Raw genomic sequence first — 11,873 nt, forward strand, 5'->3', positions numbered from 1 at the left:
CACAAAGTCTGAGACACCAATAAGCTACCATATCAGCTCAGCTCGATCGGACGGCAACACAAACTGCAACATGCAAGTCCTATCTGATCTTGCCCCTAAAATAATGTAACAACAATAACAGTTACAAGTATGTGCTCTCTATATCACACTAATGTAAATTCCCATACCATCTACAGCTATTGGTAAATAGCTAGACATAAACATTACGGGAAAATATCAACACTATTCTTCATATCGTACACCTAAGGTGTATAACCCTATTTTCAACTCACTTCTAGGAATCAACTATGGGCGTCGCCATCTTTCTAGCTTATTTACATCTTGCGCTGCCCTCAACGTCAAGATACATTTTAACTTCACGCGTGTGCGAAATACAAAATGGGATAATTAATCTTTAAATTATCTTTGCAATCTCTCAAAATATCTTTTCCAATTTATGTCAAAAGAAAATGTTGCATAAACAATTTTAGCACAAATGTCTCTGACATTTTATCTATAAACAGCGTAATATAACCAAATTAATGCCCTAACCAAAACTTCTGTTGAACATCATAAACAGACATTCTTATCATCAAAATGACTTCAAACAAACATCTATATCCACCTCAAACTATGCATTATCACTCATTTTGATACAGGATTAAACCAAATATCTATATCTATAAGCATAACTTATTCGAAAATACTCCCAAACAGTTGAACCAAAACCTTCACTTAAAGGTAACCGCGTGTCTCTGTAATACAGGCACAGCAAAAACGTCCTCTCCGCCCTTGAACGTGATAAAATGTGATTCAATACTAACATGTATGTTAAGACATTAACGTGGGGGGCGTATTACACTATCAATAATTCATCCGCGAAACCAGGTGTAACATGCGTAGCGAACTAATTTGCATAATCGGACAAGTCTGTGATCTACATAAAACATAAAGTAGTCCACATTCCCACATTATTACTTGTGTTAAGATATAGAACTATTGACAGGAGCAAAATTTCTAACAACCAAGAAGTTATTACACTGTACACATCATTAAATTTGTTATGACTACGGTATGTTTTTATTGCAAATACTACTGATTTTCTCTTTCCTTTCAGGAACCCTGTCCACCGACTCGTGTTCGCGGTAAGGGCTTAGTTAAGAATTATAGTATGTGTATTTAATGTAACTAGGACTTCTTAAGGTAGAAAATTGTATTGGTTTAAAAATGTAGGCCTATATCAATATTGTCTTACTCATTTTTGAGACACATGCTAGCTGTTGATTAACATATCGAGTCATTTGAGTTTTCAAGTGCTGATAATGAAAAGGAAAACGGAAATATGAATGTTAATTGTTAAAAATACAAGAATGTTGATAGAAATGTTGCTCGAAGTTGCGTTAAACAGAAAAAGACAAATCCAATTACAAATTTGTCATTTATGTTGTATCAAGCTGTTCCAAAAGTTTGTAAAGTGCTAAAATTATGTATAACGTAAAGGTTTCAAGTTAATTTATTGCTGTTCATATACCTTATTCATGAGAATAATTACACAATGATAAAATAGGAGTTTCATGCTTGTTGTACTATGAATAGTATAACAGTAATTGTCAGGTGATAGATAAGACCGCTGTCACAACATGTCTTGTGATTCTTCGTTGTATAACATTGTATATGTAAAACAAACAAAGGAGAGAAAAGAAATAATATATTACAAAAAAAAAAAAAAATCTTGACTTTGTGATATAATCGTGTTCCTGTTAAGGTGGGGGGTATTGTCAAGGATTTTTTTTTCCAGGCGAGAAAGGAATTCTTTTGTTTAAGAACTGGCAGGAAATGTACTACTCAAAGTTCAGTTAGAGGTAGAGGTAGTCAAGCGTATTATGCATTACTGCATAATTAAATTTGCATTTATGACACAGAGTCGATAGTGTTTTTTGTTTTGTTATTGCATGCTTTTGATTGCCTGTTGAATGTAAATATCAATGGAAATATCTTGCATACCTGGGAGGTTTGGATGTTAAAGATTATACAACCCCAGCGCGTTCTTGTCATTCCTCATTCCTGTTCAATTTCATCGATTTAAGCTGTGCAGATCAAGAAATTCAAGTGAAGCCCCCATCACACCAAACTAGTTCTCACTGCGTTACGTAAAATGTTGCCAAACGGGCTCAAACTGTGTGCGAACGGAGTGAACGTACAGTAACAACTGCTTATGATCTGTTTCAGAACTTCATGGACGGGCTCGGACTGGCATGGACGGGAAGGGTGCTCTTGAACTTTGAGCCTATTCAAAATTGTCCCCGTCTTGCAATTAGACGGAGTGGCAACCTACTCAAAACACGATTAACATGGTTGAATATGCCTTCGTACTTTTTGGCACACATGTATCAACATGATTCAATAAGTTGTGCTTCATAATGCGCTTGCATTGAATCATTCAAGACATATCGTATATTATTTTCTAAAATCGTTTTAATCAGATACCTCAACAAATAGAAAATAATACAATTTTCGAAATTAAAATTATTCTTTGTTGCTCCATGATGTAAGATTCATGTTTTCTTATACATCATTCACATTATTCAAGAAATGACAGTAGGAAACAAACTTCAATGAAAGAAAATACATATGAATGTACATACACTGTCGCTCATATAGTTGGAATATTTATTTTTTTACCCCAATTTATGGAATTATTTTGACAATGATTCATTCCTAATAGATCTAGATGATAGTAAACATTCTCAAATGTTATTGAATATTCATTTGCCAGTGTTTGTTTTGCGTGATTGCTAAAGCATGTGTATGCTACTATGCTTATCAACTAAGGGACCTACGCCCTTAAGTTATAAATGACAGTAATGAGGATTAATGCCCCCCAAAATGGCACTTATATGGCACATCGACATGGTTTTGATCATGGAGCCTCACAGTTAAGAGGCCATTGCTTTGCCGCTAATCCATGACTGTTCGCAGCGGGGGCTAGGGTAGGGGCAGTTCCCACACAAAAACAAAAACAAAAAAGCAATAAATTATCAATAATTCATTGCATTTTACCCCGGTCCCCAACATAAAAAAATCCTCTGTACGGCCATGCATTATAAATCAAAGCATGGGCGCGCAGAAGATTATATAATCTGATACACTGACTTTCATGTAGTGATGTGACCTAAAGTCTACAACTATTTTTACCCACATTATTTTGTCAGACATGTGCAAATCATGGTATTTCAAAAAGGAAAAAATTAAGCTGATCCTCGATATCAAGCCAGGGGCTTGCCCAACGTGGCAGAAGGTTATTAATGCAAACTGGATTCCAGGTGCTGTGGTCCCTTCATTGACGACAGGTTGATGGAGTGCCTCATCGCACGGGCCCCGGGAAGGAGTTCTGTTTTATTTATTTTTTATTTTTTATTTATAATCTTTTGACAGGGTAGCCCTTTCACCAATAAGTAGTGGTCTTCCATGGGGCCCTGCATAAACATGGACATATTTACATCGTTTATACCGTTTATACAGAACAGTTAAAAATAACACTCGTTTGCAAAGTAAACGCTTTAAGATCTTTTTTTTAATTTATTTTATATGATATGCATTTCATGTTAACTTATCAATATCTCTTCATTTCATCCTCTGTTTATCTCTTAATCACTACCACCACCATACTAGTACAAAACAGAAACTTTATATGCAAACCAGTTATTGTACCTTTAATACAAAATTACTTGTTAATTATAATCAATATTCATGGATAATGATTTAGACCTGTTATCCATTTTCAATACAAACAAGGTATCCTCCGACATGAATTTAGTTTACTTCACGTAAATGCTAGAAGTTTAAGCAAAAAATTTGATTCTCTGAAAACATTGCTGCATACTCTAAATAATTTTCTCTTTTCTATTATTGGTGTCACTTAAACTTGGCTTCATAAAACTTCGCCTAATTTATTTAACTTGCAAGATTACACATTATTCAGACTAGATCCCGATAAAAAACAAGAGGAGGGGGTGTCACATTTTATGTCAATGAACATTTACAATTTAAAATCCGAAAAGAAATATCGTTAAAACAAAGTGAATCATTATTTCTTAGAAATCATTAATCCCAAACAAAAAAATATAATCGTCGGATTAATCTTTAGCCCCCCTCATAGTCATACAAATTTATTTTGTAGAGATTTGGATAAATGCCTTCATACTCTTACAGGAGAAAGTAAACACGTATATTTAATGGCAGACTTACACATTGACCTTTTATCTCATAGTAGGTACCAGGACACACTTCTTCATATTTCTTATTCTAATAGCTGTTATCCACATATGAATAAACCACTGGCGTACTGGTGGGGGGCTTTGGGGGCGCCAGCCCCCCCCCCCAAATAAAATTGAACCATGAATTATTTTCAATCCCATATACAAGTGATGTATAAAAGTTTGTGATATTACATGATTTTCAACAAAATGCGCGTTTCTCCATTCCTGTTGCAAACTGACACATTCCCAAATGGCCAGGAAGAGCATATGTTTTTGTATAGTCACTAAGGGGCCGTGGTCACTAACAGTTACACTAGTCTAAAATCCTTTCCAGAAGCAACTGTGACAAACACTGCCGGGCGTTCCATACTTACATCGTGCAACACTGCACATGTACCATTAAGGGGCCCAGTAGGGAAATTGAATTCAGAAAAGATTAAGAGTAGTGAACGGTACAGCTAGCTGGCGGTCGCCAGCTAAAAATGGATAAAAAAATAAAAAATAAAAAATGGATAAAAATAGATAATAATTAATTAATTAATTAATTAAACGAATCGTCTTCCTTCTTTAAAAATTTAATGAAGTGTCAATACTTCCACGTACGCTTTGCCCGAGAGGGGGGGGGGGGGGGCGACTGAATTCAGACAAGTACACGATACAAGGAATCTTTCTCTGATAATTTAATGAGACGTGAAAGCTTACGCGCTTCGCGCGGGATGGGCTAAAATGAATTCAGACAAGGATTAAGAGTAGTTTAATGAAACGTCAAAGCTTCCGAGCTTCGCGCGGGAGGGGGGAACTGAATTCAGACAAGAACACGATACAACGAATCGTCTACTTTAATAATTTAATGAAATGTGAAAGCTTCCGTGCTTCGCGCGGGATGGGTGAAAATGAATTCAGACAAGGATTAAGAGTAATAATTTATTGAAACGTCAAAGCTTCCGCGCTTCGCGCGAGATGGGCGAAAATAAATTCAGACAAGGATTAAGGGTAATAATTTATTGAAACGTCAAAACTGCTGCGCTTCGCGCGGGAGGGGGGGGGGGGGGATACTGGATCCAAACAAGAATTAAGAGTCGAGAACGGTACAACGGATCGTCTTCTTTCTCCAATAATTTAATGAAGTGTCAAAGTGTCCGCGCGGGAGGGGGAGACTGAAAATAACTTAGTTCCTGGCCCCGGGGTTATAGGGTTAAATTTGTAGACATTTGGACATTGGCATTAATATATTTGTCAGTAATTGGTTGCTCGTTTTGTCGGTAATCGGTGGCCTCTACACCCTCCCTACTACCCCACTGACAAAGATCTAGCGACGCCCCTGATAACGACACCATTTATACACTCGAGAAAATTTTTGCAAGTACTACTGATGAAGTACCGGACCATCGTCTTTGTGCATTGTGCGGCATCAAAGCATATACAACGTCTCAAGACGTGACAGATCACTTTTCTCTAACTTCTAACCAATCAGAAGGCCTCGTTTTTTCTCTCCAGGAAGTGTCGATGGACATTAATGCGCCAAATGTGGTTGTCAAATTGCAAGAAAACCCTACTCTTGGAAGGGGTAGGACAAAGCAATTTTATGTCATATTACGCCAGGAACTGCCTGAAAATGCGTCTAATTTGGTTCTAAAATTGCAAATGCTTCTTACTCTGGGAGGGGGCCAAAAAACCCTCCCAGACCCACCCCCGCTTGGTCACTCCGCTCCCTCGCCGCTAAAGCCTCGTTCTATCGCTTCGTCATTTTACATATATTTAACCCCATGCCATTTTGTTCCCCCCCCCCCCGTAAGAAATTCCTAGATCCCTCACTGATGCCCATACCCCTTGAGCTTCGGGGGCTCCGCCTCTTGACCCCCCGCCGGGGCTTTGCTCCTAAACCCCCCTTTGCGAAACGTTCAGCGGGGCCTGCATGTTAGAGTGGGGTGCTGCGGATTCTTTTTGTCAGCCCCCCAAACGTTTTTGCTCATTACGCCACTGGAATAAACCAACCAGAATTGACGGCCAATCTTCAACTCTTATAGACAATATTTTTTTCTAATATCTTTGATAAAGACATTACCAGTGGATTAATAGATTCTGATATATCTAATCATTTGCCAATTTGTTTAATATGTAATAATGAAATTACGATGAAAAAGTCAGCTAAATCAAACATGAACAGAAGAGAAACACACCCAAAATATTGAATCATTAAAAAGTGACCTAGCAATAGAAGAATGGTAGGCCGTGTTTAATGAATCAAATGCAGACGAAAATATTAATACTAACTAACAGATATATTATGACAAAAATTTCCTCTAATAGCGTCAGCGACCAAGAAAATGAAGAGTTGTAAATTACCATGGATAACAAAAGCAATTCTACAATCGATACACACGAGGAATAAACTGTATAGGCTAAGGCTTATCTAACGTACTCTACTATTCATAACAAAAACAAATAAAAATGAAATAACCGATATAACCAAAAAATCTAAAATTATGGTAATCACAGGGTCACGATAGAATTAGTGCTTTCTTTCTTAAATACATCATGCACTTTATCGCTTTTCCTTCAACTCACATTTGTAATATATCGATTAATACCGGGAAATGCCCCGAGTCCTTGAAAATTGCTAAGGTAAATCCAATTTTTAATTCAATCCTCACGAAATAAGTACTTACAGGCCTATTTCTATTTTCCCAGCCTATCCAAATTCCTAGAAAAGATTATTTACAATAGGCTTAATACATTTTTAGATAATTTTCTAAATTTAAATCAATATGTTTTCAGATAAGGACATTCAACCTACCAAGCTTTAGTACAACTATATGATAAAATAACGAATGCTATAGTCAATGGCCAACATTTAATAGGAATATTAGGGACTTATCAAACAACTTTGATACGCTTGACCACTACATTTTACTGAAAAGCATTACTGTTGTGGAATTCGTGGAATTGCACTGTCGTGGTTTGAGCGCTATTTATCGAACAGAAAACAATATGTAGTGTATAATGATGTTTTTCAAATGTTCTGCCTACCAAATGTGGAGTACCACAAAAGTCAATATTAGGCTCTTTGCTCTTTCTATTATACAACACCTTTATTATCATTTGTGATATTTGCTGATGACACGAACAGCTGCTGTTCACATTATAATTTAAACACTTTAGTAAATACATTAAATAATGAGTTACTAAAATTATCCCTATGGTTTCAATGCAATAAGTTATTCCTCAATATAGATAAAACAAATTTCATGTATTTCTCATGTCATCGACTTTCCTTACAACATAATTATAGATAATGTCCCTCTCGAAGAAAGAGAACAACAACATTTTTGGGTGTCATCATCGATGAACATTGAAATTGGAATCAACATATGCGTCATAATTATAACTACTTCTATTTCTAGGATTCTGGGTTTATCATATAAAACAAAGAAATTAGTCCCATTTTATACGCTTGTTATGCTTTATAATTCATTAATATTTTCGTATATGACATATTGTAATGTAGTATGGGCCACCAGCACCAAAACCAAAATCAACTCTATTTATTTATAGCAAAAGAAAGCCCTTCGTATATGTACTTGTTCACCATATTTATCTCACAAAAGCCCAATATTTTACAAACTGAAAACCCTAACAGTATTCGACATAAATTTGCTACAAAGTTTACAGATCATGTTTAATTATTCAAATAATATGCTCCCTCTTTCATTTCAAAACTGTTACGCTATAAATAAAGCCATTCACTCCTATCCTATCAGTTATTCCTCAGATTTTCATCTAGTCCACCCGAAATTACTTATTGCCTATAGATCTATTAGACACCATGGTCCAGACCTATGGAACTCTCTCCCAGAATCTATTACATCATGTTGCACCCTACTCACTTAAGGCCAAAGTTAAAACGATGTTATTATGAGAACATTCAAGGTAAAATTTCTGTGTCAACTCTTCAGTCTTTATCATAATGTCATCTCTTCTTTCATTCGAATCATTATCATCATCGTTATCATCATCATCATCATCATCATCATCTTTATCGTCATCTTCATCTTTATCGTCATCTTCATCCTCATCCTCATCTGCATTGTCAATATCACCACCATTAAATACGTATTTCAATTACCTATCCGTTCTGCTGAATAAATGTGTTACTAGTAATCTATTTCATGAGTTTTGTCTGGGGCTGCTGTATTATGAAGCAATCTGCTTAAAATGACAGTCCTTCTTCTGCAAATAATTTCTATTGTTTGAGGAAACTTAGTATTATTTTTTTTAGTGACAGTTTGTCATTTCGTTTATTTAAATAACAATTGTTATATATATTCGCTAATTTATGATTCATTGTCAGAAATATACTTCTTGTACTTTATATTATTATTCTTATCGAGAAACTTTGTACTTTGCAGAAGAAAATGAATTAAACCCAAATTAAAAAAGATTTGAGAATAACAGGAGCACAGGACGCAGAAAAGGAAGCCATGGTAATTTATGACAACTTATCGTCATTGTTTTCTAATTGGATACATCAGAGAAAATGCTCAAGTCCATCAGCATAGTTTTTCTTTCAGTTATTAAGATAAAATGTTATATTTCACGATAAGTTTGAAAGCATGGTTTCTTCTTCACAGAATGATTTGTACATGGACATATATACGTAATTAATCAAGACAACATATTTTATCTCTCAAAATTATTTAAAAAAAAATTCCTTCTTGGTAACTCCAATTTATTTCGATAAGATTGCCGGATCTTTCTCTTTCTCATGTATTCAATCCTTAATCAGCACATTAAGATATATATATATATATATATATAATAATAATTATTATATTTGCTTTATATAGGGCCTAACGCTTACTTTATCAGAAGTCTCTATGCGCTCTACAAAAATGCAGCATAATTACGCTGGCTATAAGCAGAATAGCTGATACACGCTCTGCGTTTCAAAGAAAAATTCTTATCAGGTCCCCATTTACTTCACCTGGGTGAAGTGTGGCAAATGTACATCAATGTCTTGCCAAAGGACATTAGTGCCGCGGCGGGAATTGAAACACGGACCTTATGATCGACAGTCCGGCGACGTATCCACTCAACCACGACACCTCTACTGATATATTGATAGTTTAAATGCCTGGCACGTTGACATAATCTCTGTTCCTGGCGTCATTTAATTCTTCGTAGTTAGCTTCCTGATCAGGCTTCTTAAGATCTTGGTAGGTATGAGGGTCGGTAAGATCCTCGTAGCTCTGATCAGCAGTATTAATGTCTTGGTAGGTATGGACGTCTGTCTTTGACTGATCAAATACAGGGTTCTCATACTGCGGAGACGAATCGGACTCCTTCCCTTTAGACTTAGTAGTGGCTGATTCATCGCTGAAAGTTAATAATATGAAAGCAAAGATAAATTGCATTGAAGAAATACATAGTTTTACAAATGATAAAGTCCAAATAACAGATATATAGAAATATGTCAACACGGCATGTGGGAATTCAGTTTCAGTTTCAGTTTCAGTTCATTTTCATATTTCACATGTTGTATAATACATCATTACATTTGGCATGTTATATTTTGTACTCATTTTAGGATGCGTTTATACTAACAAAGAGAATAATACATAAGACTAAGTTGTATAAAGGAAGAAATATGATGGAGCCTTAAGAGAAATTAATGCTTGTAGGTCATAGGCTCCGGAAGTTATAACAATGATATAGTCTTGTGTTTATTAAAAACCGTAATGAAGAAAAAATAACAATATTCATATACTTAGCAATATTTGTATTACATTTTCACTACCCGTACGCGATGGCAATTCTCATGGTATGGTACCTTGGAAATGCGTGTCATTAACATAATAAGTCTTACAAGTGGGTTGCCATAACATTTAAAAAGCGTTATGCTTTAGACTATCTACATTGGGTCCCAATAAATTGGTATATATTAACATGTAAACATGACAATTGGCATGTGGGAATTGGTATGGTACTTTTAAAATACATGTAAGTAATATAATAAGTCTTTTAAAGGCCGTCTGGACTAATTTGGCTAGGAGGGATTAGTCCATCCAGGGTGGTCACTGACATGTGGCTATCTCACCAACTCAGCTCTCAATTAACTTTAAAAAAAGAGGATGATGGGTGACCAATGGTCACCAATTAGGCATTGTTTCTATATATAGGGAGCAAGTAGCTACAAGTAGTACAGTGGGGCTTTAAACTGGTTTCCATTGCATTTAGAAAGCGTTATGCTTTAGAATATTTACATTGAATAGCAAATTTTAAAAATGAAGAAAGTATTCAAATAAATTTATAAATCATATTTCAGCTTGCATTGTCATGCCCATACAGTATTAGCCATATGCGTGGAGAAGTACGATGAGAATGGACTGCTGTGAGGGACGAATTAAGTACAAGGTATCTCTCTAACCTTCTTCGCTTGTAAAAGAAGATGATGAGAATTATAACGATAACAATCACAACAATAGCACCAACAGCGCTTCCTACAACAGTTGCTATGGAACTTGACGAATCTGATTCTGGTGGAGAAGAGAAAGTAGTTGAAGGGAATGGTGTTGGAACTAGGATTGTAGTAAAAAGAAAGTTAAATTACAAACACAGTACTGGTCTACTCCTCTGTCGTCTCCAATCTTAAAATGCAATTTATTCATTTCCAAACGAGAGTATAAGACTTTCTTTTGACATTCTTAACGTGTAATGTAATTTTAAACGTATTTTTAACAATCTTTTTAGCGTGTCAATATTCAAAAAATGAGATTGATTTAATTATGTATTTATCACCTAATCATGTCAACGTGTAAACATGAATAATCCAGCTTCTGCTGCTTTTCATGCAAAATGACAATTCCAATGCATGTATTTTGAAATTGCATAATAAACCATTATTGAATTGAAATAAATAGACTATTTCGTAGTTAGCACATGGGTCAAAATAATGACCCCAAATATCTGCAGATCTTCTACTCATGGAGAAGTCCCACTTTGTGTATTTTAGAATAATCAATGCCAAAGTCATGTATGTGCTGCATAAAAAGCTTTTGTTTGCCCTCTTGTATCATATAATGTACCATAGGTGCACACATGAATAATAGGGACTTTTAGATTTGCACAAATATAACGTGGATTGCTACGATCGACGTCCTTTTAATGCACTGCCTTGAATGGACGTCACACGTATCAGTTCACGCAAATCTAAAAGTCCCTATTGATTACATAACATGAACACGTATTCATCTCGGTGGGTTTTACAATGTTATCACAAATGACCTTTATCTGCCCATGCGCAGATAGTATTTACGAAATGGCTTATTGAATTGAAATGTAAAAAAATTGTTTCAAAAATGTTAAAAATACGAAGGTAGCATCATAGTTGGTAGCTAAATAATAAATATATCAGATACTAGATTAGAAATATCATGGTAGCAACAGAGTTGATAGATAAATGATGAATGAATTAGATACTAGCATATGATCATATTTGATTGTAATGACTAATGGAATAAAAACAGGCCGGTCCCAGTAGTTTGTTAACACCACAGCTGAACATTTATGATTCACATATGGAAAGCTGTGTGAGTGCCTGCGCTCCAGAGGGTGCGTGCGTGTATCAGTATGTGA

The 11,873-nt window shown here is 35.4% G+C and overlaps 1 long non-coding RNA gene across 1 annotated transcript; it reads right to left on the minus strand.

Annotated features, from left to right (window-relative positions):
* Positions 1-9,523: 9,523 nt before the first annotated feature.
* On the minus strand, positions 9,524-10,754 carry LOC115928853. The gene is made up of 2 exons (XR_004066252.1): positions 10,666-10,754; positions 9,524-9,614 (listed from the first exon to the last, which is right to left on the minus strand). It is a non-coding gene; the product is annotated as an uncharacterized LOC115928853 (long non-coding RNA).
* Positions 10,755-11,873: the final 1,119 nt, after the last annotated feature.

This window comes from Strongylocentrotus purpuratus, unplaced genomic scaffold, assembly GCF_000002235.5.
Source record: "Strongylocentrotus purpuratus isolate Spur 01 unplaced genomic scaffold, Spur_5.0 spur5_scaffold_3, whole genome shotgun sequence".
Classification (NCBI taxonomy): domain Eukaryota; kingdom Metazoa; phylum Echinodermata; class Echinoidea; order Camarodonta; family Strongylocentrotidae; genus Strongylocentrotus; species Strongylocentrotus purpuratus.